Here is a 26,444-nt window from a genome sequence, read left to right on the forward strand (position 1 = left end):
CACAGGCACATGTAATGTCTACACCTGAGATCCAGAAAGGGGTGGTACTGAAGTGGGTACAGTGACCCTAAAGGGAAAACCAGAAGCAGAAATCAGGACCACCCAGAGTCCATCTATGGCTATCAAATAGGTCCAATTGTCAGTAGGAGGGCCTCTCAACAAATGAAAAAATATGGGCCATGGAAACATGTGGAGGCAGGAAGGGAAGCCAACAGTGACAACCTTCTTAGAAGAGGCCATAGGGTTGCTTATGGGCCGCTTATTTATTCTTTTGTTTTTCTTTCCCTGAAAAAAGCTCTTTTCAATTTGGTTCAGAGTGGTTAAAAAGCTGCAGAGAGAAGCTTCAGGCAGAAGCTCTGACACCACAGGGGCTCCTTAAAGGCTAGGTTCCTGAGGGTCCTAGCTGTGTTTGAGGGTGACACCTTCAAAGAGATGCTCGCCCAGCCCAGCCCAGCCTGGCACCAACCAGCCTGCGGAGACTAGTCAGGTGGTCCCTTATCTTCTTGATGAGTTTCACCTTCTCATACAGGAAGCGCCTGTCCTGGAAGTCACAGTGGTGGGGGTCTGGCCGGCAGAACCCAGGGCTCACAGATCGAAAAAGGCTTGGTTCAGGTTTTTCTCCAGGACCACGGTGGCTTCAGCAGCATCCTGGGTTTTACCCTACTCTTTTTTTTTTTTTTTTTAATTGAAGTATAGTCAGTTCACAATGTTGTGTCAATTTCTGGTGTACAGCACAGTGCTTCAGTCATATATGAATACATACATATTTATTTTCATATTCATTTTCACTGTGAGCTACTATAAGATACCGAATGTAGTTCCTTGTGCTATATAGCATAAACTTGTTTATTTCATATATATACCGGTCAGTATCTGCAAATCTCAAACTCCCAGTTTATCCCTTCCCACACCCTTCTCCTCTGGTAACCATAAGTCTGTTTTCTATGTCTGTGAGTCTGTTTCTGTTTTATATATACATTCATTTTTTTTTTCATTGTTTGTTTTGTTTTGTGTTTTTTAGATTCCACATATGAGTGATATCATACGGTATTTTTCTTTCTCTTTCTGGTTTACTTCACTTAGAATGACAATCTCCAGGTCCATCCATGTTGCTGCAAATGGCATTATTTTATTATTTTTTATGGCTGAGTAGTATTCCATTGTATAGATATACCACAGCTTCCTACCCTACTCATCTTGAGACAGCTTCTGATCATCCTGGAAGAGGGCATGGCTGCTGCGATAGTTTTGCCTTTTCAAGAGATGCTCGGCACCCTCAGACTTCTCCTTGGCCAATTTGCAGAAGTGGCCCATGCCCTCCAGAGCCACATCGTCGCAGTGGAAATAGAAGCCCAGAGAGAGGTAGGTGTAGGAGGCCCATGGATGCGTGTGGATGGGGTGGTTGATGGCGGCCTCCACCTGGATGGAATATTTCTGACGAATCTGGGGGCTCATGGTTAATTGGTCAAAAGATGGTGTTGGCTGGTCCCAGAGGCTGAGGGCAGCAGTGTGGCTGGTTCTGAGGTTGTGACTGGACAAAAGGGTGGTCAGAAGCTGAAGCAAGGGGTGTCCCTGGGTCTGTTCCACCCAAATCCTGTGGAAGCAAGAGATAGATCCTTGGGACCGCCGAGTGCACTGCCGAGTATGTTTGTTCTTGATTTAGCATGTGATTACCAAGTCACAGAGTAGAAGTAGGTCATCTTTCATTTCCATGAGTCATTTCCTTTGTGATCTGAAGGTTACAGTCAGTGCCTAAAAGAAAATTTAACATACTCTTGACTTGGAGCTCACCAAGCAGCTGCATAATTTTTCAGATTTGGTTTTGTGCGATTGTAGTATGTTGGTGAGAAACACTCTAAGCACTTGGTTTTCGCAAATAAATCTGCATAGCTTATATGTTTAACATTTTGACATTCACAACAGGTGTGTAGAAACTTGCCTTTAAACTTGGGAGATAATTTGTTATAAAGATTGAGTTGTTCAATATTGTCTGAGCCATTGCTTGCTATACACTCCCATATTTCCTTATTTTTTTTTAACTAGTGAACTACTATTGCTCCTTTTTGTTTTTAGTTAATAGAGCTTCCAAATGATTAAGTCTAATTCTGTAACAAGATTTTAAGTATTTTGAAAGGGAGGTGTTATTTGTAAACTTCTTGGTATCTACAAAGCACCAAAATTTGTTTCTTTCCTTTTTTTATTAACATTTTTTATTGATTTATAATCATTTTACAATGTTGTGTCAAATTCCAGTGTAGAGCACAATTTTTCAGTTATACATGAACATACATATATTCATTGTCACATTCCTTTCTCTGTGAGCTGCCATGAGATCTTGTGTATATTTCCCTGTGCTATACAGTATAATCTTGTTTATCTATTCTACAATTTTGAAATCCCAGTCTATTCTTTTCATTGCATGTGTTCAATATATATTTGCTTTGCATAGCAGGCACTCAGTAGATACTCATTGCAAATGCCAGCACCTAACACACGATTGTTCAGTGAGTGTCCAGAAATGACAGGAACTTGGGTTCAAGACCTGCCTCTGGCACTAAAATTAATCAGTGAAGTATTGTCCATGAATAGAAATATGATGGGACCCCTGATTTAATTTTAATTCATTCAGTAAATAGATTCATAACTGAATTCCATTGGTTCTTTTTATTAAAACTTACTGAACAGTAGTTTTTATATTCTTGGCTCTGTGTAGGAGCTTCCATACCAAAAATTAAAATTATATTGAATATACGTATATATTTTATAACGTCAGTTGCATTCACCCCCTGACCCTTCTTGAATGGCTCTCCGTAGTTTCCGGAATACAGCTGGGTTCTCACTTCTGCTATTTGAGGACCACCCTTAACTGACTCAAAACCATCTACTTAAACGTAACTCATCTACTCCCCAATGTAAATGCTCAGTCCAGCCACCACGGAGTCCTTAGCGTTATTTAAGCCCCCTTTACTTCCACTGCCGTACGTACCACCAATCACATGGAAGTCGCATGGTGCACCAGAATGGTACTGACTTTGAAGCAAGATGGTTCAGTTCCAAGGTGCACCACGTATTTTATAAGCCAGGCTGATGAATATTGACTTTCCGGGTTGTGATGAAGACCAGAGATAAGGTGTCTAACACAGGATATGGACAAAACTTAACCCGATAAATGCAAATCTATCTATGAGAGCAGAAGCTAGGAAATCAGATCACATCCAATTTCGGCATGTGGCCACCTACGCTAAAGGAAAGGGCTGTGCATGCAGCCCCCCCTTCCTTTTTTCTCATACAAATTCCTTCCCAGCTCAGCTCAGATCTGAGATCTTCTGAACCTAATGGTTTGCATCATGCATGCTTACATTAGTGACTTACATTGCTCTAACTTCTAAAGTTAAACAAGAGCTAAAAAAATGCCAATAGTTTCACCATAAAGGTTTTATTTTATTTTATTTTATTTTATTTTATTTTATTTTATTTTATTTTATTTTATTTTATTTTTTTAGTATTGACAAGGAAGAAGATCCAAAGGACACACTTAGGCTGTTTCAAGAATCTAATTCACATGCCTTCATTTCAAATTGTATAAATCAGGAAAACAAAAGGAAAGAAGGGGGGGGGAAAGCTCATTTTGAGACTTTCATAATCTTAATTCCATTCATCTAGCATCTTGTATTTGTCAGATTTTCCTTCTTTTCCTGTTGCTGAATTTCAGATGTTCTATTTCTTAAATAAAGTAGGAAGATTTTGGTCTGATCAATTGCAGCAGAGCAGAATGGAGTCCTAAGGTAATTTTCAGGTAAGGTGAAGCAAGAAATAAAAAGCAAAACTCTAAAGTATGTAACTCTCTAAATAAAGCATTTTTAGGGTCTGAAGTCTCCAGGTGATGCCCCCAATTCCCAGCTGGACTGTGTGTGGGGACTTGTCCTGAGCAGAGGAATTCTAAAGAAGAAAACGAGATGGCGTCACTCCTGACCTCACCTCACCCCTGTCCCTTGCAAAGATGTGACTGAGGTTCTTCAAATAGCCTGTGGCCCAGATGAGAAAGGACAATCAGTGTCCCAACTACAAGAGGTTTTTCTGGGGTTAATCTTACTGGTTATTGAAAGCCACCGAGGACAATTGCTATTCATTCATTTCTTAAGGGAGAGAGGACTCTAAATTTTACCATCGTCTTGGGACAAAATTGTGGTCCCTCACTGTACCGTTTCACTTCCATCTGACTTCAGGGAGGCTGTGGGTTACAAAGACAAGCGAGCAGACAAGCAAACAAAAAATATAAGATGATCAAGGTCTCCCAGCTGGAACACTCGGTGGCAAAATGGTGATAAATAATGTCACCCAGATCTCTTGCTTGCCTTACTGTCACCTCACTTTTTCCTCTTCGCAATTCATTTCTCAGTGTTTTAAGAAATAACTGAAAATCTGTAAGTTCATCAATTGCTTTAATTATTCATCTGCAATCCAGATTTTTATATGAATAGGCTCTAATTAATAGCCACAATAGGGCTGCAAATGTCGATGTATGGCACATTACAGATTTTATTATTTTTTGTTTTAAGAGTTTCTTGCATTTGGCGAATGGGACAGATTTTACAAAGGGAAAGAGAGAACCCAGGCAGATGCATGTCTGTGCTCAGAGGCATTTAAAGCAAGCGTAATTCCAGTCCCATCCTTTAGGAGTGGAGAGCATTGTCCTACCCATCAGCCAGGGCATTTGGCTGTGAAGTTGAAGACAGGAATATTTAATTATCATCAGCAAACAGAAGCCCAGTGAAGAGTATTTGTGTCAGTTAGATGCCAATGAAACTAAGCTTTTCTGAGATGGAGAGGATCGATTTAATTTTTTTTTTTCCCCTTCTCCAGATTTTTGCTATGACAGAATGACATACTCTTCATTTAGCCACTCAAGCAAAAGAATGACCGAGGAGCCAGTGAAGGCCAAATAGTTTTCCAGCCAGCATACGCTGTTTCAGACCGACTTAACCCGCCTTAACAAAATGGCTGGACCAAAAGTTTGTCTCTGAAGACCCTAAGTGCTACCTTTCCAGAGACAACCCCCCCCTTACGTGCTCTGCCCCCCAAATACACACTGAAGGAGCACTTTCCAGAGGGTGGTTTTACGTCCTCACAAGGCCCCGCCCTCCCCTTCGTGTGCAGCAGAAGCATCTTGTGCCTTTCACTGTACTTTGCTGGCGCCTTCCTGGTCTCGCACCATCACTGGGCTCTGGTGTTATGTCTCATCCGTGTCAGTGCGCCCCAGGGAATCAGCTTCTCTCTTTCCCTGAATTAACAAATGCTTTCCCTAAATGAAAACTGGAAATATATGGCCTTTCTAACAAAGTCATAAGGGAGGACTCTCCAGGAGGTGGGAACATTTACATAAAACAAAGTCTCAAAGAGTCTAGTGAGTCCTTCAGTTCTGAGCTCTGTTACGAGGCCAGGAGACATTCTTGCCTCCGACCTCTGATTCTTTAAGACTGTACATTTTTCAATATAGCATCATACTCTTGAGAGGTACACCGACGGGAGAAAATCAGGGAGGATTTTGCCGAATATTTCGTGTGCGAAAATCTGACAAAGGGCAGTAGACAGGTGAGTGCAGAGGACCCTCTCATTTTGGGCTCTGTAATCCTAGACATTATTAACTGAAGTTAGTGGGTTCTTGAAGTTTTATTTTTGTTGTCTTGAGAAGTTGCCTGCCGGCCCGCCTGCCTCAGCACGAATCCCACTTGGCTACTTGGCCCCTGAGACCCTCTCTAGACTCTTAATTCCTTTACCAGCCTCTTGAAAAGACATATCTTCTATTTTTACCCTTCTGTTCCCAAATTCTTCCACTTAAAAAAAATGTGAAGACTTAGTGGATTCTTTCCAAATGTCTGTCAAGGTAAAAACACAGCAGCGTGTAACAGTGTGCTTTGCATTTAGCTAAAAGACTTGCACAGACATTAACTCATTCCATCCTTGGCTCTGTTTTTCCCAGATTAGAACACATAATTGATAGATGAACGAAAAGGAAGCCTTGAGTAGTTGTGTTATATGTTCAGCTTCACCTTATAAGTCGCTGATAAACCAACAACACGGGTAGAGCTTCCTGACTCCTTGGACGGGATTTATTCCACTACGTGTTGGTGGCGCGTTTCCGTTTTCAAGTCCAGTTAAGTCTTACTGATTGAAGCAGTCATTCTTCGAGCAAGTTGTTATTCACTCCAGTTACACCCAACACTAAGATGAGGAATCCGGCCCCCACTGAGGGAGAAAGGGATTCAGCAAAAGAGCGACAGGTGTGCTGGACAGAAGCTGGCCGATGGTAGAAATTCTGTAATTTAGCAAACAATAATTCTACCACTTAAAAAAAAAAAGCAATGTGACATTTAGTAACTGAACTTACCAAATAACCTTAATTTCCCCACCAAGCTGGAATTGACTGAAGGTCAACATTACAATATACCCTTGAAGTAAAGAAAATGTGAGGTATAAAAGAGGATGGTGCTCGCTGATTTGGGTTTTAATGAATGTGCCACACATATGAAGAAACCTGGAGTGCCCTGCATCTCCTGGCTGCAGCAGGAGTCTGGTCAGCAATCTTACATCTTTTCAGGTGCACCGACGTGGAAGACGCAAACGCAGACGTGGAGTTTCGTTCTCCTGGGTCATTTTCTAACAGTGTCACTTACTGTGAGCGTTTTACTTAATCACTCTCAGCTTGTTTTCACCTTCCTAAAATAAGGAAAAGAAAGCCTTTTTCTTGGGAATTAAGTAAAATAATTTGCATACCGTATTTACTGTATTATACTATTATTTTATTTTCTTTGTCCATTCTCCTTTTTTCCCACAAAGACAAAGAAGGGGAAACAGCTAAGAAATATTGACACCATTAGTGTGAGTGAACAGACTTTTTCTAGACTTGCACCGATCTTGAATCTTCCACCAATTGACTCAGACCACGGGCTGCTCAGCGTACTTGTTACGCACCCCACGCACCATGATGCAAAATCGCTGAGGACGTGAATATCAGTACAATTCCAAGTAATGTGTTGAGTCAGGGGAAATCTGTGCAGTATTTTAATCCAGGTGAAATCAATCTACAATAATTTTTGCTTTAAAAAGAACCAAAGTCACAAAAAGTGTTTGTCAGAGATGCTAAAGAACATAGGTATAAGCAGAGATTGATAAGAAAAAGATGGCCTGATGTTGGATGTTATAAAATACCCAAGACCCATTTATATGTGAGAACTCCGAATTTTGTCTCCGCCCCAAATCCTTGCAGCATGCATCTATTATGTTGTTTTGCTTTGTTTCTTTTCAAATCTCCCCTTCCTTTTAGAAAGTGCCACACCCCACCAGTCACATCACAACCACTGGAACTGCCACGTGAGTATAAATACTGGGCGGCTTCAGCTGACACCTTCCACACTGCCTGTGTGCAGTTTATAACATAGATGGTGCCCCATATAGTTATGTAGGCGGTGGCCCTGGTACCATAGGAACCTGCCCTTGTCCGCAATTGATTGATCCAGGATTTACACGATTCAAGAACTAAATGCTACCAAAAGAAAAGGCTCATTATCCGCAGCTAGGAAAACCCATTCATCTGACATAATTCTTCCTTTCCTAAGGTTTGGATATTCAACAACTGCTTGGATACTCTGATAAATCCTCATATCTTTCTGGTAGTTTCTCTGTTGCTGCATAAGGTCGCGGGATTCAACCTTCCTTAACTTGAGTAAAACGTTGAAGAACCTTGACTGATAAAACCATTCTGACCTCACGTAACATCCTCACACAAACCAGACATGTGGAGTAGAGGCAATGCCTATTCATTTTTCAAGACCCAGATCATTGTGATTGAGGATGTAGGTTCTGGATTCAAACTGCCTGCACCTACCTCCTGACCCCACCATTTACTCTAAAAGCATTGTGCAAGATACTTAATTTCAGTGTCTCAGTTTCTTCATCTTTAAAATAGGAGTAACAGTAGTACCTCTTAGGGTTGGTGAGAAGGAGAAAAGATTCGTACATACTTTGCTCTTTATAAAGTCAATTGTTATTATTCAGACCCTGGGAAGTCATCTGAAATTCCTCCATCCATTCTCCAAACCCACATCTGATATAATTAGCTCTTGTGTCTGTTTCAATTTTACCCTGAATGCCCAGCCAGAATAATGTCAGTCAGGTAACAGTGCTCAATAAATACATCTGGAAAAAAGTAATTAGCAAAATTACTGAAAAACCACTGTACAAAATCACATTCTGCTGTTCATAAGTACGTTTTTCCCCTCTCTCATAACAGACACAAACATTTCTCTTATTTTCCCATTTATTCATGCACCTATTTGGCAAATATGTGGGTAGAAAGCTACAGTGTGGTATGTTCTGTGGAAATAGAAAATGAATAACAAACTCTCTCCTCTAAAGCAGTTTGCAATCCACGAGGGGATAAAGCAGGTACCCAGATTGCCGTAATATAAAGTGCAAGGTGATGGGTTTTATAATAGAGGCCCTAGGAAATTGCCATAAGATCTAGAAGATGTAGAGATCATTTTAGGCTGCAGAGCTTGAAAAAGACTTCAGGGAGGAAGTGCATGTGAGGTTGTTCTTAGAGAAATGAGTGTGCCTTCAATAGACAGAGAAAATATTTCCTCAAATGGGAAAGGTCTGCAGGTTAATGAGTTTCTGCTAAGTGTGACCATTACTGACAGTTCCTGTCTGTCGGATGGACTTTGAGGAATGCAACCACACTCTTGGCTTGGGTTGGATAAAGGCAGAGGTCATGTGGAGAGAGCTCCGTCTTCTTAGGCTTCTGCTTTTCCAATGAATCACTTTAACACCACCTAAAATCTCTGCAGACTGAAGAAAATGTGTTTTAGTTTTACTCTGAACAGATATCAGTGTTACAAAAATAATCTGGATACCCGTTATGAACAATGATGATGCAGGTGACGTTCTCTTTGAGTTGTCTTCTCAGTATTGGCTGCAGTTCTTTGTAGGAAAAAAATCACCCTCTGGGAGTCTTCCTAGAAATAATATAATCTAACACATATGTAATGAGTGCCTACTGTGTACCAGACAGGCGCTCCATTGGATTTTTTGGGTCAAGAATATTTGATTGAAGTATAATTTACGGTCAGTGAAAAGTGCGTATTTAAAGAGAGCGATTTCATAGATTTTAACAAGTGCACTGCACCTGTGTATCTTAGCCCATGCCTCTCTCAGGATAGAGAACATTCTATCATGCCAAAGAGTTTTCCTTCCTTGCAAATTCCCGATTTCTTTTATGGTAGATTCATTTTGTCTATTCAGATATTTCTTGGAAATGGAATCATGCTGTGTTCTTTTGTGTCTTATTCTTTCACTCAGTATACTTTTTTGAGATTCATCTATGTTGCCTCATGTATCAGGAGTTCCTTTTGATTGCTGCATATTATTCCCTTGTGTGAATAAAACATAATATATTTTTAATATGTTTTCCCACTGATGGGCATTTAGATTGTTTTTCGCTCTTAGCTATTGTGACTAAAGTTGCGATGCACATTTTTTGACAATTTTTTTTTTGTGGATATAGCATTTCTTTTGGGTAAATATCTAATAGAGTGATTGTTGGATCATAGAATATATACATATTTAACTTTATGAGAAATTACCAGACCTATTTCCAAAGTGTTTGAACAGTTTTACACTTCAACGAACAATGTTTGAGAGCTGGTTTTCTCAACATCCTTTCTCTGGTGTTATCATTATTTTTAATTTTAGCCCTTTGGGTGGGTGTACAGTAAGTGTCTCAGTGGGATTTCATTTTACATTTCCCTGAGAAGAAGTAATGTTGAGTGCTTTTTCAGACTTTTATTATAGATTGGTGTATTTTTATTCATGAAGTGCCTGTTAAAGTTTTTCACACATTTAAAAAATTAGATTGTCTTTTTATATTAACTCTTCTAAGTTGTTTATTCTGGACAAGCCTTTAGTTACATATATGTATTACAAATATATTTTTTCCCATTATGTGGTTTAGCTTTTCATTTTCTTAACAATGACTCTTAATGAGCAGATTTTTTAAATTTTATAAAGAAAAATTTATTTGTTTTTAATTATGGTTATGCTTATGTCCTATGTAAGAAATGATCGCCTACCCTATGGTCTCCTATTTTTCTTCTAGAGCTTTATAGATGTAACTTTAAGTTTAGGGTTATAAGCCATCGAGAATTTAATTTTTGCATGGCATGCGGTAGAGGTTAATGTTCTGTGTGCGTCTCTCTTTCCCGTAGAGCTGTGTAGTAGCTCCCAGATATTTTGTCTTCATTGAATTGCTTTCACATTTTGAAACCAGTTGAACAAATACAATAGATCTATTTCTGAAATTACCATTCTCTTCCGTTAGTCTGTTTGCATTTCTTTATGCAATACCGCATTGCCTAGATTAATGCAGTTTATAATTGATCTGAGTGTCAGTAGCATAATCCTCCAAATTCGTTTTTTCTCAGGATTACTTTGCCCACAATAGGTCCCTTGCATTTCCACTTAAATTTTAGACACAGCTTATCAGTTTCTACAAAACGCCTGCTGTCATTTTTGAGATTGCATTGAATCCATAGAATAATTTGTGGAGAAGAGACATCTTAATATTGTCATTTCTACTCTGTAAAATTTATCCAGAACCTCTTCAATTTCTCTTAGTAAAGTTTTTTGTTTTTTTTTTTTAGTTTTCAGTGTGCAAATGCTGCATATATTTTGTTAAAGTTATCCATTTCTATTTTACTCATTTTTGTTCTGTGATAAATAGCATTCTCTACTTAATTTTTTTAAATACTTTTAAATATTTTTAAAATACTCATAGAATTATGTTGAATTTTATGTATTAATCTTGTGTCCTGCAACTTGGCTAAATTCACTTATTAATTCTAGTACTGTTTTTTATAGATTGCTTAAGTTTCCTACATAAATTATCAATTGTATATGAAGAAAACATTTTCACATTCCTTCAAATTTATGTCTTTTATTTTTGCGTGTTTTTAGTTGAATATGCTTAAAAGTCTAGTACTTTGCTAAATAGAAGTGGTGAGACGTAAACCCCTTTCTCTATTTTTGATCTTACATATGAAGTTAGCTGTAGGTTTTGCCAAGATGCTCTTTATGAGGTTGAAGAAAATTTTATCTTAGTTTTATCATAGTTTTCTGATTGTTTATTTAGTTTTTTAATCATAAAGGGATATTGAATTTTTCCAGTGTTTTCTGCATCTATTGAGACGGCGTGTGATTTTTCTTATTTTTGCTGATGTGGTGTATAACATGGGTATGTTTTTGAAAGGTAATAAAACCATGCATTTCTAGAATCAACTTCACTTGGTTATTATGTATGAGTCTCCATAAATATTGCTGGATTTAATTTGGGAATATATTATTAATAATAATTCTTATTCAGGTTCATGAGGGATATTGGTAATTTTGTTCTCTTGTAATGATCTTGCCTAGATATAGCATCAGGGTTATACTGACCACATAAAATGAATTGGGAAGTATTTCCTTTTTCCTCCAGTTTCTGAAGTTTGAATAGTTTCTTTTACCTTGTCTTCAGGTTTGCTGATCTTTTTCTTCTGCAGCTTCCATTCAATTTTATAATTTTATACATAATTTCAGATATTATAGGTTACAATTCTAGAATTTCCATTTGGACTTTTATATATGATTTCTGTTTCTCTACTGATATATTCTGTTTTCCTTCATCATATTTTTTCTTTCTTTGCACTCTTGAACAAAAATTCTAGCAGCCCTTTTTAAAACCTTCTATGGTCAGTTCCATCACCCCATGATCTATTTCTCCTGGCTTTAATTTTCTTTTTCCTTCTTCTAGTTGTAGATTTTATTCTCTCACTTCTTCACGTGTCTAGTAAGTTTTAATTGTGTGCTAGATATTGTAATTTCTATGTTGTTGAATATCTAAATTTTGTTATTTTTCTTTGCATAGTATCAAGTTTTACTTGGACAAGAAGTTAGTTTACGTACAGAATAGCTTACTTCTTTAAAGGCTTGTTTTTATTATTATTTTTCTTGAAGTATAATTGATTTACAATAGTGTGTTAATTTGAGGTGTATAGAGTAGTGATTCAATCTGTTTGCAAATTATATTACATTGCTGGTTATTGCAAGATAATGGGTCTAATTCCCTGTGCTATACAGTAGGTCCTTGTAGAGTAGTTTATATCTGTTAATCCCATACCCCTAATTTGTCCCTCCCCTCTTCCTTCTCCTCATTGGTAAACACAAGTTTGTTTTCCATATCTGTGAGTCTGTTTGAGAGTACCATACTTGCGAAATAAGTCAGATGAAGACAAATACTATATAATGTCACTTATACCTAGAGTTTAAAGGCATGATTTGAATTAGAATAGACTGAGTCTGTTTTAGCCTTTACTCTAGGGTCAGATAAGTCCTGCTCCAAAGGTTTGGTCTTTCTGGGATCTCTGCTGAACACATTAGCTATTCCATAACTTCTCTTTACTCTGCCTGTGAGAGCTCAAAATCTCCCAGTCCTATTTAGCCCCAGAAAGTTTTTGGCCATAGCTCCCCAATAAATATTATTTCCATGGTGATGCTTTGTAAGAATTTCATCCTGCACATGCTTTGATTAGCAATAATTGAAGGACTCAAGGGGGCCCTCTGTAAGTTTCTGGAGCTTTTCCTGTCTAAAACCATGCCCTGTTAATTTGAGCCACCTTCACAGCCCCAAATTCTGATCTTTGTCCCTTGTCTCATGATGTAAGATCATTATGCTCGATTTGTGCATCTCACATACTGTGGTCTGGAAAGAGTGTCCAGGCAGAAATACTGGGCAATTCTGGAGATCTCTTGTTGTTTATCTTCTTTGGGGGTTGCAGTCAAGTATGACTTCTTATCCTTTTTTATGTAAACAGTGTGTTTCCTATGTTTTGCTCAATTTTATAATTGAGAAGGCTATTCTGGTATCAATTATTCCATTATAACTATAAGAAAAGCCTCCATTGGATTTTATGAAATGCCTGGCGAAGACTAGTGGTGTGGTATACGGCTAGAGAGTTATGCTAAATAACATAACCAAACCTAAGTAACCTGATAGACTCAAAAGTGAGCTTACAATGGTTAACTTGGTGGGAAAATACGATCACTGGAATCATTATCACATAAGGATCACATGCTATTGCATTTTTTTTTTTTTAACTCTACCATGGAAAAGCCACATGAAGGTCTGGAAGACAACAAAAACACATGTGTGTCACGTGTCCTTTTTTGACGACTCTTCCCTCTGAAATTTGAAAGGCAGTAGGTCTATCATATAGTTTGTCACATCAAAAATTTACATCATAATCATTTTATCATAGTACACCTCTTTAATTGTGCTTTCCTAAGGAGAACAGAATTAGACCTGACCGAGATAATGTTCAGAGAAATGGAAGTTGAACGCTCTGGTGTGGGGAATATTTATTTCTTCTAGGGAACATTAATGGTCTGTTGTCCATGGACTTAATTCAGCTGGTCCTCCTAAGCTTTATACATCAAAAACACCCACTTCATTGTTATTCCTCTACATGGACAAATGGTTAAGTCGTGTTATTTCAAATGACATTTTCTTATGGATTGACTTCTAAGGCAGAAAGCTTATTCCTCAAAATAGGACTCTTACATGTAAATCTTCAGGTTCTGGATATAATGCAGATTTTTAGAGTGTCAGGATTTTCAACTATGCTATGCAAAATAGAGTAAAGAATACAGAGCTTTCATGTTAAATAGATCTGGATTCTAGTCTTGGCACATGAGTTAAAAGTTTTGTGATGGGGAAATTTTCTTTGCCTCACTACACTTTCTACATCTATGAAATTGGAATCATGTGAATACTTATCCTGCAAAATTCTTTTGGGAAATAAATGAGGTCACATATGTGAAACACTTAGTAGAGTGCCAAGTACTTGCTAAACACTAAACAGATGTTTACTGTATTTTCAATGTATTAAAACAAGTGAATACAATGAGGTAACAAGTAATAAAACTGAGAAATTATCTATGTAAATATATGTAAACCTATATTCAAAAGCTAATTATAGCAAGTGTGTTGGTTAATTTTGTGTGTAAACTAGTCAAACATTATTCTCAGTTTGTCTGTGTGGGTATTTCTCAGTGAGGTCAAGATTTGAATCAGCAGACTGAGTAAAGCAGGTTGCCGTCTTGAATGTGGGTGGGCCTTGTCCAATCAGTTGAAGACTCTAATAAAACCAAAAGGCTGAAAAATAGTGAACTCCTCTTTCCTAACTGCATAAGTTGGGACATCAGTCACTTCCTGCCTTCAGAATTTAACTGGAAAATCAACTCTTCTTGGGCTTTAAGCCTGCTGGCTTTCAAAATGGAGCTACATCATTAACTCTCCTGGGTCTCCAGTTTGCTGACTGCAGATATGGGGACCTCTCAGCTTTCTAACTGCATAAGCCAATTCCTTATAATAAATGTCTTCCTCTCTATAGATTCTATTGATTCTATTTTTGAGAATTCTAACTCATACACCTAGTCTGTAATGTTGGTTGTTCACCCAAGTTCTCACGGATCATGAGGAGAGAGGAATTTTCTGCATTTCCAGGTACCAAAGACCCACAGCATCCAGGCCTATGTCATGTTGTCTGCTGCAATTCTTCCTTTACTGCTGTTCCACTGAAAATAAAAAGGATAATGACATATTTATTTACATGTTCTGAGAGGTCATAAAGTAAATAGCCTGGGCGGGGTGGGGGGGAGAGGGCTGGATAAAACCACACCAAGAAACAATTGTTTTTCTCTTTGAGACCCACAGGATGAATTTATAATGGGACCAGCAGGGGGCCAGCCCATTTCTGACTTAAAATGCATTTGCTTTGTGGATTTATTCATCCTTTTACGATACCGAACTGTCTTAGTCACCCTCAGAAACAAAGCTGAGATCATTTTAAAGGCATTAAGGTGAAAGGTCAGGTACAATGATTCCTCAGGCACGTTTAAACCGCCCCATCGTCAGGCAAGTCAGCACTTTCTGAAGTGGCACAGGTTACCAGGGACACTGTGCCACGCTGACTCTGATGCTGAGAAACAGAACTCGAAAGCAAACATGAAATACTGCAATAATAAATGACAGCTTCTTTCTTTAAAGGACGTTTTTTTGAGATGCACTCCCCTGATGAAGGGGAAGATAAACACATGCTGTCTGATATATTTCTCATATCGACTAAGGGCCTTGGTTCTGTATCTGAGCCCCGAACCCAGACGGCAGGCCTGCCCCGCACTAATTTAGCATCAGAGTTTAGCTCACGTTACGTCCTCCTTACTTTAAAACAATAAATAATCATTGAGTTCCATCTATGTACTAAGCCTTGTTTTAAGTATGTTAAGGATATAAATGTGACCAGGATACAATTCCCCCTCTCAAAGCAGCTCATAATTCACTGGAACATTTATCGGTCACCCTTATATGGCAGGCTGCGTCCTAGGTAAAGGGGACACACAGATATATATGGCCCACTCCTTGCTCTTGATAAATACCTACTGAGGGAAAGACACATAAAATAAACAGAAGTATATTTCTATGAAATAGAAGTATACGCGAGGAGCCCAGAAAGAGGAGTGAGTGATTCAGGCTGGAACAGGAGATAGACTGGGTTACCAATAAAATATTAAGATGAGAGAATGGGGAGATGTGTATTCATGAACCCAGCACCTTTCTAGAATTTATATTTTTTAAAAAAGAAAGCATACGACATGCAGGGAAAAAGCCATTTTCCCTTAAGCCCAGTCCCAGCAAAGAGGATACTGGCAGTCCTCTACGGGTCTGGCCTGTGCCTTCGAATCCCAGGTTCTCCTCTATGTCCCTAAGTGTGGGTGGCCTTTTACGTATAATTCTTACAAGCTAATAGGTGCTCTGTCTTAAGACTCTATAGCCTGGCTCAGAATTTGGGGGCAGAGGCTATGACCAACATTTCTTCTGCAGTCACCACAATGTTCTGTACAAAATGAGCAGAATAAATGCCACTTGCCTGATGAAGATGGTTTTCCTTTCATAACACACACATTCAAAGCCCACCTTCCTCAGAGGTGATGAAAAGACCCCTTGGAGCGATGAAGAGCCTTCTCTCACGACCTGTGCCATGAAACACCCTCGGGGTACCATCTGTCTCCACGCCAGCGCTTCTGCTGACCATCGTGATCAGGTCTGGGACCAAACGTAAGGGCCTTTTTTAGAAATAATTCACTATTCAGTAGCTAAGGAAAGAACATTTCCTTAGAACATAAAGGAACTATAGAATGACTTCTAAATAGAAACTATACAATGATTTTTGAGGACCCATTATTCTTTAGCCAAATTAAAAAAAAAAATTAGATATAGCTACGCATAATAGGGAGATAGGAATATATTGGATACATTCCAGCCTAAGTGATTTTCAGGAGTTAGAAGAGTTTTTGGACCTAAGTTTGCTCCCAGTAAAATAGGGTATATGAAAAATTGAGCACCAGAACAAGAAGACTTCTATTTCCTGGCTTCAGCTTCTGTAAGATTTATAGATACTTTAAATAAATGTAAAAATCATGTAAATATAGCTGGGTAAGATAAGAGATAATATAAAAAGTTACTTATTTTTCCAAAGGGACTGGCTAAATATTCAGTGGTCGATTTACAAGGGAAAGTGCCTGCTTTGCTGCAAGTCAGACTTACTCAATTACTGGCTCCTTAAACTATCAAGACAGCTGCCAGATAGGAGCATTTGGGTGCACAGAAACTGGAACACTCATTTTTTTTGTCAATGCGACCGATCAATAATTTTTTTTTTTTAAAGTTCAACACCTCACGTATACAAAACATTATCCTAACTGTCACAAGGAGATTCAAATAGGCATAAGATGTGTCCTCAAATTGCTTATGACCCAGTTGAGCTGAAAATGGGAGACCCACATACATACATAATACCGAGATAAGCCGGTATCATCCTCTCGAAAGTGTGCACCCTCGGTGAGGGTTTACACAAACAGCACTACGGCTTTATGAAAGGGAGTGAGTGCATCAATGAAAGTGTTTGTCAGGGGTGCCGTCTACAAGGCAGGTGGGTTGTAGGTGGACCTTCAGGGAGCGTATCATGGAAAGAAAACTCGGAGTGGTCCTGGGAACGAGGCATCGAATGCCTACCTTGCCTGGAAAGGACGGTCCCTAAATGGGATTACTGGGAGAAGGGCTCAGGAGCAGATCCTCAAAAACCTTGGTATTAGGACTGAGAAATACGAATTTTAACCTATGAATGATGAGAACATAAAGGATTTTGAGCAGGAAGTTATTTACCGAAAGGCACTTTCGGATTTCGGGTGAACTATACAAGGTAATTTTCAGAGAAGTGATAGCAAGTAGTGAGGATGATGAGAACGAACCCAGATTTGGAGCAATAAAGGTCAGAGTTAAAGACTCCAAAGTGGAGTGCGTGGGTTTGCTTGGATGCTTGGATCCTGGAGTTAACCTGACGCATCGAAACATCTTTTCCATCCAACTTATGGTACATTTTTTTTCTCATAACTTCATAAATTTGATTATGAAAATCTACATTCTTACAGGGCACAGCATTTTGGGCACACATTTTTTTCTGATCTTTTTGTCAAAGACCCACACCGATTCCCCTAGACAAAGATCTCCTTAGATCTTCAGCTCTGCCAGCTGAGCTATGGATTGTCTATTCCCGGGGTAGTTCTGCAACTGAACCTCACACATCTAAAGATTGGGATTTAGTTGACAGTGGAATTGAAGAAGTTTCTCTGTGTTCATTCCCCTATCCCTGGTCAGCCGGGGTCATGCTTCCTGGGAGTGGGGCTGCATCTGTCTGGAAAGACTCCAAGGCTGTTGGGCGTTCAGAAAGAAGTGGTAAGAACCTTAGCAAAGTTCACACATTGTATTTAATTCTTATTTTTAAAAAAAGGACAGGCTTAACAGAAATCCAAATCCTCCCTTAACGTCTCATCTGTTAACCTCGTGCTGTAGTTTATAAACCAGCAATGGCAGAGATGAGGAAGTCTGAAACAGAAATCCTGGAACCAGGGTCAGTCAGGGGCCTGCAACCCACCCAACAGGGGACAATTCGATGAGCTGCTGAGTCTTGCTCTGGTCAAAAATGGAAGCTCTCTTTTTTTCCTTCCTGCTCTGGCTCTCTTCTCTTTCCCTCCTTCCTCCTTCCCTCTCTTACATCCCTTGTGACCCTCCTTTTCTCTCTTCCCTCTTCGCTTTCTTCTTTCTGTCTTTCTGATGAGAAAAATAACTTAATTTTCTTTAGTTTCATTGAACAAAAAGGTTGAAGAGGGAGTGCCTGTTTCCAGTTGTTGTCGGTTTTCCCATCCTTTAGCAAAAAAAAAAAGAAAAAGAATAGAAAAAAGACCTTTCCCTTTAGAAGCCCAAAGGTGGAGCTGTTGCAAAAGGAGAGAGCCAGGCAGGCCAGCTGCGCCGGCGGGGCCTCAGGCACAAGATGCAAACACAGGCATTCGAGGAGCAGCAGATCCTGGAGGCTTTGCTTCCCAAACATAAACATTCCTTTTTTTTTTTCCCAAAGAGAAATAAAAATCCTGATTACCGCAGATGCATTACTGCCAAATTGTGCAAAATAGAACAAATATTAAGTGTCTGCGTAACCCCCTCTAATTGTTAATTCCATACACTTTAGTAGATTTCAGTATTATCAAAATAACTGCAGGGAGAAAGGATTGAAATTCACTTGGGCCATTAAGATCACCATTTATCAGCATAATGTCCTGTGGATAATGATGGGAGGGTCAGTCTATTGTCTCCAAGTCCCCTTTTCTGGGTAGCTCACTGAAATGTTTTCGGGCTGGTTACATTTAGGTGGGGGAAAGCCTGGACAAATGCTCGTTTTGGCAGCTGGAAAGTGGCTCCTGCCTGTGCATTCAGTGACCTCTTGCAATAATTTCCCACACGAACAGCACTTATTTTTCAGGATCCTAACTTGGTATTTTGCTTTCGTCATCCTAAGCAGCAGCAGCAAAATTTGAAAACCCGTTTCATGGAGAGAAAGGGGCCCAGAGCTCGCTGACTTTTCCTAGCTCCTCTCAGAGATGGAATGAGTTTATTTCTGTCCATTTCCATAGACTTTTAGCTCCGAATTTTGTCTCGTAGTTTTGCCTGTTGTCTTCCCTTGAATCCTTTCCTTCTTCCTTTGTCTCTCTCCCTGAAGCAAAGGCCTTCGGACTGACCTTTCGAGAGCTCTTGAAGCCCACAATTTAGCTGATTTCAAAGTGTCCTCGTTTATTGTCAATGTATGACTTTCCCCCTCATCATTTTAATGTTTGCTTTCAACCCCCAGTTACTGGAATAAACAGGGACAAAGTAACCTGAGATGTTTAATGCCACAGAGACAAAAAGGTATTGATCCTTTTTGCTTCTGGAATAACAAACAAAAAAAGGGGGTTTTGAATAATTTCCAGATATATTGTAGATTGCATTGCTATCTTTAATTAAAACATGACAAAATCCAATTATCTACTCTTTTAAACCACAGGGCCACCTTTGTCCTACGAATTCTGATGTCCCATGTGCAAATTGTCAAGTTTGTTTTCAATACTGCTGTGTGTGTGTGTGTCTGTGTGTCTGTGTGTGTATGTGTATGTATGCACCTGCTTGTACTACTGGGCTTGAATGCAAGCATGCTTGTGAATGTATTCTTGGCTTTGCTACTGGTGGCATTTAAATGTGGGTTTATGTCAGGTAGTTAAAAACATATAAAAGGCTGAGCTATACCAACATTGCCTATCACGCGTGCCCCCAGGATGACTGAGGAAGGAATTTCCAAAGTGGTTTTATTGGTGCGGTTTTGGTGCGCCGTGAAATGGGACTTGGGAAGCAGGGGCTGCAGCAAAGTGGAGGAAAACGAAACGCCTTGAAAGGGAGCTGATTTCAGATACAGAAAGAAAGCAACCTCATCGCACTCCGAGGATACTTGAACCGGCTCAGTCCCTTCCTTATTTCTTATTCTCTCCCAGCTGTTTCAAAAGGCGCATCTCATCACCTGTCTCTGGGGCTTTTCCTCTGATCCAGACCTGGCCTGTGTTCCGTTCTTTCCTTTCAGACGCTGCTGGTCTCCAAGATGTCTCCTCCACAGCTTCTGCCATCTGGAGCTGTCTGCCTTCAACTCCGCCTTGCAGGCTCAGGCTCCTTGAAACTGTCATCTCGAAACATATTTATTACTTCCTCGTGCCCGGGCCCCTTGGTGCCACGTTCCTTCTGCTCCGTGATCATGCAGGGCAGAGCCAGGGCTACGTTACCCTCTGCATTAGTGCTGAGGGGTGCTGTTAGTGTGAGGAACACAGCCTCGGAAGGAGACGTGGGCATGGCAGGCTGCTGCCTCTGGACAGCTCAGGCAGCCGATGCTAAGCGGCACCCCACGCAGCTCCAACGTTTCAGGCAGGGCCACCTTCTCCTCACTTTGCTGCTACTGTCTATGTTGTGAAATTCAGCTGGTGTGAAATGAATCTAATGTGACTGTTTCTCCCTCTCAGTAGCCTGATAATGTACCCAGATGCCTCAGGTGGCCGTGCTTTTTAGGCCATTGCCCTTAGTGGCTCCATTCTCTGGAAGAGCGGATTCACTCACAAAGGAGAAGTTGTTTTAGAGACCAGAGAACATGGATGTTCTGCAAACCCTTTTCCCGACAAAATGGCAGGCTTGCTGAAGTCTTACAGACAAGACTGATCTAATCCACCATGAGCAGACAAATCCATTTGCACATCTGTATTTGCAAAACTAGCCTTGAAGTCCGTGCCTTATGACCTAGTTACAGTTAGTCCCATGGTACTGAACGGTTCTCTCTGCAGTCCTAGTAATAAAATCGCATTTCAGGGACCCACGATAGATACACTGAACAAATAGATACAGATAAGATACAAAAGGATAGACACAAGTTCAAGTGCATCCTGGGATGGCAAGAGTTATATCTCACAGGCATTGGACAGTGATCGAAACAGTTCGAAAATACTTTACTTTTTAAAAAAAATTTTAAACTCCACTTGGCTCAGTACCTTCATTTACACCATCACTTCTTTGATTATGGTTGCCCCTTAATTGATAACATTAAATGAATGAGGGGGAAAGTGACTGCCAAATGCGTCCCGCTGCAGTTTTTGACAGATGCTCTGATATGAGCTGCTGTAATAATGGACAAGGAGGGGGAGAGCTCCAAGAGGACTTTAGAGTTCAGCTTTGGTTGAAAGGGTATCATTAGTCACATGTGAGAAATAGTAACATTTTCCATTAATTCCAAAGAACTTCCCAAATGTATGTGGATGTCCATGGCTAGTATTATGGTGGAAATGCAGTGAGGCCTGAGGAAGGGAAAGAAACTAAAGCCTTTGAGGGTCTATGAAGCTGGGGAGAAATTATACATCTTCCATCTCCTGGGCATTTAAATCTCATAGACTTATCTCAGCAGCCACACAAAGCGAGTGTTGTTACCTCGATTTGACACACGATGAAACTGAGGCTCAGAGGCGTGAGATCAAAGTGGCCTCCTGATTGAAAAAAAAAAATGTAACTCTGGGGGAGTGTACAGCTCAGGGGCAGAGCACGTGCTTAGCATGCACGAGGTCCTGGGTTCAATCCCCAGTACCTTCATGAAAATACATAAGGAAATAAATAAATCTAATTACCTCACTCTCAACACAAAAATAAAAAGTAAATAAAATATTAAAAACAAAAACAAAAAACGCACCCCCAGTGGGTTAGTCTGTGAGGAAAGCAGCTCTGCTCATCTGTCACGTCAGAGATCTTGGAGAAGAATTATGAGCACAGAATTCAAATCCCAGAGAGCAAGGGATGAGAGATGAGGAGAGGGAAGGTCACCGAGGCACAGGGACATTTGATGAATTCTGCTGAGCCTTGGGGCTGCAGGAATAGACCCGCTGGATCTAACCGCTCGCTCACATCTCCCGACCAAAGACCAGGCTGGGGACCAGGGCCCTTGAGAGCAGAGTTCTTCTCTCAGGGCCGTGTTTGAGCTGGAATAAAACTGTTCTGCCCCATTCTTGGCTAATCTACCCTTAAAAAAGAAAGAATTCCTAGGGGGTGGGGACATAAAAGCCTAAGTTACTAACGCCCTCCTGGCCTTGAAGGATAGAAGCAGGTTTCAAATGCTATTAACTTTTCACCCAAGACTGAGAGGAAGTGAAGGGCCTAATGTTGAATTATGATTATTTTTTTCAATCTCTGTTCTCTTCCTTTATGTTCTTAAGAAAGAGGTGGGCCATATCCTCAAAAGTCAAGAAAATTGAAAACAAAAAAGTAAAATGAAACACTCAGACAAATAAATAAAACATAAGGAAAATATAGATGGTGTTTTCTGAGCAATGGGACATCCAAATGGCCCTTGGTGTCTGGAGATGGAAAAGCCAGCTTATCACAGTTGCCTTGTTGCTTTATTCATCCTGTTAAGGGAGAAGGACAGCCCCCAACCGTCAGAACCCATCACTGAACTGTTACAGAAGCACTGTGGTTAAAGAAGCAGGCTTTACCAAAGACACACACACACTACTGTGCAGTTTTATTTTACCAGAACTCAGAGTGTTTAGATATTTTATATATTGTCTGGGCAACACATAGAACCTTCAAAACTACTGTTTTAGAGACATGAATACACTCAAATAAATTTTTTTTTCTAATTTGTTTTTCTCCAATCTGATCATTGTTTGGAAACCAAACAATGTCCATTGTCTGGATCAAGGCCAGGTTTAAAATGGGTTGAGGAGAGAGAGATCAGAATGAGGTGCGTTCATTTTATACTGATGCTACAATTAATGATGCTAATGTGACCACTATGAATGTGTCTAAGGATTAAATCAGTTCTAAGAAGAACGCTGTACGTGTGTCTATTTGCTACACCAATTTTAAGAATTCTGATCAGGAAAGACTCTCATCTTCTCTGAGTCCTGACATCACCAAGTCTAAGGTTCTTCTCTGCTAACTGGATTACACGTGCTACTTGAAAGTTGACTGGAAGTTGCATTTAGCACCAATTTCCACCAAACTTTCTATCCTGTGTCCCAAATGAAAGCAAGAGTGGGTGGTTAAAGTACAAGCTGCCTTCAGTGAACTAAAGACTTGTGATTTCAGAGAGTTGCTTCATCCTTAAGAAATGGTGTCTTCTCAAGTCTTAGAATTGTAAGGCAAATACTGTTGGTAAACATTATGGTGACATGTAAAAATCCTGGGTCTCCTGGCCCTTTTATGAAGAAACATCCCTCAGCCATTAAGGATCAAGACCACCATCTTTATAAGTGGGTGTGGGTAAATTACCAGGTTTACAGCAAACTTTACACATTAATAGAAAAATAGCTTGAAATTTACTTCCTGATCAATCAGTTCCCCTTGACTTCTGCACCTCCACCTTGAAGTCTTATAGCATCATTATGACTACTGTCTACTTTATTATCTGTTTATTATCCGATCTTGGCATAAACGTAGATCTTAATTTAACTGGACGTGGCATTGGAACCTCATTTGAATGTTACACTCCTCGGTGATGAAGACTTGGTCTTAAATTTTCCTTCAGTAAACTCCTGCTTCACTGCCTCATTTACTCAATTGTTCATTTGATTATTTGCTCATCAAACATTACTGAGTAGCTATTCTCATTGCTTATTGAAAGTGGAGTGACAACACCCACATAAATGAGACATTTAAAGCAATGTAATCTATATCAAAATTAAAAGAATACATTTACAGTATTGAATCTATGTATCCTCTAATCAAAGGGTAGGAGAGGAAAAAAAAACTTTGATGAACAATTCTGTCTTCGGCAGCTATCAGCAGAGTCCTCCAAACTCTACAGGAAGTTCCGTATGAAATTTATGACTGGCAAGACAGTCTTGTTTGTGAATGTATTCCATCAGTCTGAGATTTGCAGCGAGCCTGGGTCACTTATATTGTTTACTCAATGCATCTTTTTATTCATGCGTCATTCCATCATTTTTACTGGATTATAAAAAAAAAAATGAAGTCTGTAAGTATTGCTTCTTTTTGAATGTCCTGTAAGTGAGATGGCTAAGTAAACAATTAGAAGTGCATTCTAGGTGGCTTTGACCAAAAGAAGAAATGGGTGGAAAAGAGTTATACTATGAATTTTGTATCATTTCACCTAATTTAGAGCTACCTGGGGTAAAGATAGGAGGGTGGCAGGAGGTGGATGTTCAGACTGGGTGCTGGTTATTTTCTGATTAAAGACAAGACAACTGCCGACCTTGGATGCCAGGTGGTCATGATGCACAATCTGGGGGTGCCGTTTGTATCAGGGTCCAAATGGACAGGGCTGGGTGGCACTCAACCTGCAAGGTCACACTTCCTCATGGTCTCTGCTGACCTTAAGATGGCTATATGGATGTCACCATCAGGACCATTTTAAGGTCCCATGTGTGAAAGTTTCTACCCAGGGCAGTGAGGTTATTAATGCCTAAAGTTTAGAGAGAATGTCTGTAGGAAAACTCCATTTGCCTACCATTACTCCAGGAAATTATGTTTCTTCTTTGAAAAATGTTACTGCTCATATGCATATACTTTGCTTTTCTACCCCTTGGTAGCCACATACTCAATGTGAGCCTTTTTTTTTTTTCTTTTTCCCTTGACTTTTTGGCAGTAGAGTGCAAAGGTGCCCATGAGGACTGAGAGTTTGGAAGAATTTTCCCAGTGAATGCAGGGGTGTCTACTGCTGGCAGACAGAACCACAACTTATTTTGAAAAACATTCATTTGGGCTAAAAATGATAAATCTGTATTTTCTACTTAAAATGCTCCCAAAGGAGAAGAAAAAGGAAAAGAGGGCTTGGATTTGGAAAGCGTAGAGACCAGAGAAACGAAGAAGGCAAAATCTGCTTTTCCCAATAATTTATCTTCTTTGATCCTTCCCAGTGGGCACTGGGTACTTTTCTAGGCTGTATTTTGAAAGATAAAATAAATATTTCATTTAACCAGCTGTATTCCAGAATCTGCAACTAGCCAAAGCCTCATTATGAAGAACTGGGAGAGGCTGCTTTGTGTCAACACATGTAGGGTTCCCCCACTCTCCCAAAGCAGAGCACACCTTTGAAACCTTTTGTAAACTGAAATGTTGTAAAGCAGAGAAGCAGGTACCTTAGGACACATCTTGCTAATGGATGCACAAAATAAATCGAGGTGAAGCACAGATGCTCACGGACACAGCTCAGAGTGCGAGTGGCCTGATGCTCAGATGATGAGTGTAGTTCCCGGGAAGGGGCTTGCTGGGGACACCCTGGCTGCTTTGGGATGCGCCCTGCCTCTGCGATGGCTCCCTGCCAGACAAACACTGAACGCTGTTTTCACTTACCTTGTTTCTTCGTAAAAGCAAAATCCTTTGTGGATCTGTTTTCGTTAGCAAAAACAGGTACAAATGTAGGTCTTACAAAAGTAAAGTGGCATAAAGTGTATATTTGGAAAGTGGGGGATACCCATATAAGCCAGAAGAAAATGTTTTACAAATAAGAAATGGTAGATACCTTTTCTGGGCATCATACTAGCTGGGACGTTTGACAGCTTTGCAATGCTTCCCAACAAATTCTTTCTGGTTAAGTTAGTCGTGGTTTCTAACATGCTCTCCATACTACCCAGGATCATTTTCTCCCAATGTTTAACTATTTTGTGAGCAAGAAGTAATTAAATATATTGGAAGGTAAATAGAATAAATGAAGGAATTTTGAATGTTTTTGGTAAGGAAATCAACAGCTCAATTTTCCCCCAGTGGATAATCCAGTGTTGAGAATTAATCCAATTATAAATGCACATTAATTATAATATTGTATTATACACATTATATAACAATATATTATAATATGCATGTTATATAATTATATTTTAGTATAATAACACATTAAGAAATATACAAATAAATATTTTTCTATACAAAAAGCACTATAGTATTTCTTTCTTAATTTTCTTTTTTCTTAGTTAAAGATGAGCGACTGTCTTGTATTATTATACAGTCCTTTTCCAACTTTAATGTGCATATGAATCAACTAGAGATCTTGTTAAACATGCACTTTCTGATTTGGGCAGGTCTTGGTTTCTGCCCATCTAATATGTTCCCAGAAGGTTCCAGTGCTGTTGGTCCACAGCTCACACTTGTAGCAAGTCTCCTCATGTCACTGCTTAGAATATTGCTTGGCAAATAATGGACACTCGATAAATATTTGCCAATAGGTGAATGAATGGATAAATAAATGAATCTTGGGCATATTCTTATTTTTAAATTCTTTATGATATCGTCTCCTAGTTGGGTTAATCACTGAGTTCAGTTAACCCAAATACGATTGGTGTTTATATCAGAAGAAATGTGCTCAAATGTATGGCTTCTCAAGTGAAAAATATTTTCTTTCTCAGGGAAAATAGAAGTATAGCATATATTCAACTATAGAATTTTA

At 39.5% G+C, this 26,444-nt stretch overlaps 1 pseudogene; it reads right to left on the reverse strand.

The window, feature by feature from the left end:
- Nucleotides 1–399: 399 nt before the first annotated feature.
- On the reverse strand, nt 400–1,504 carry LOC135319794 (ferritin light chain-like; annotated as a pseudogene).
- Nucleotides 1,505–26,444: the final 24,940 nt, after the last annotated feature.

The sequence above is a fragment of the Camelus dromedarius genome, chromosome 32 (assembly GCF_036321535.1).
Source record: "Camelus dromedarius isolate mCamDro1 chromosome 32, mCamDro1.pat, whole genome shotgun sequence".
Classification (NCBI taxonomy): domain Eukaryota; kingdom Metazoa; phylum Chordata; class Mammalia; order Artiodactyla; family Camelidae; genus Camelus; species Camelus dromedarius.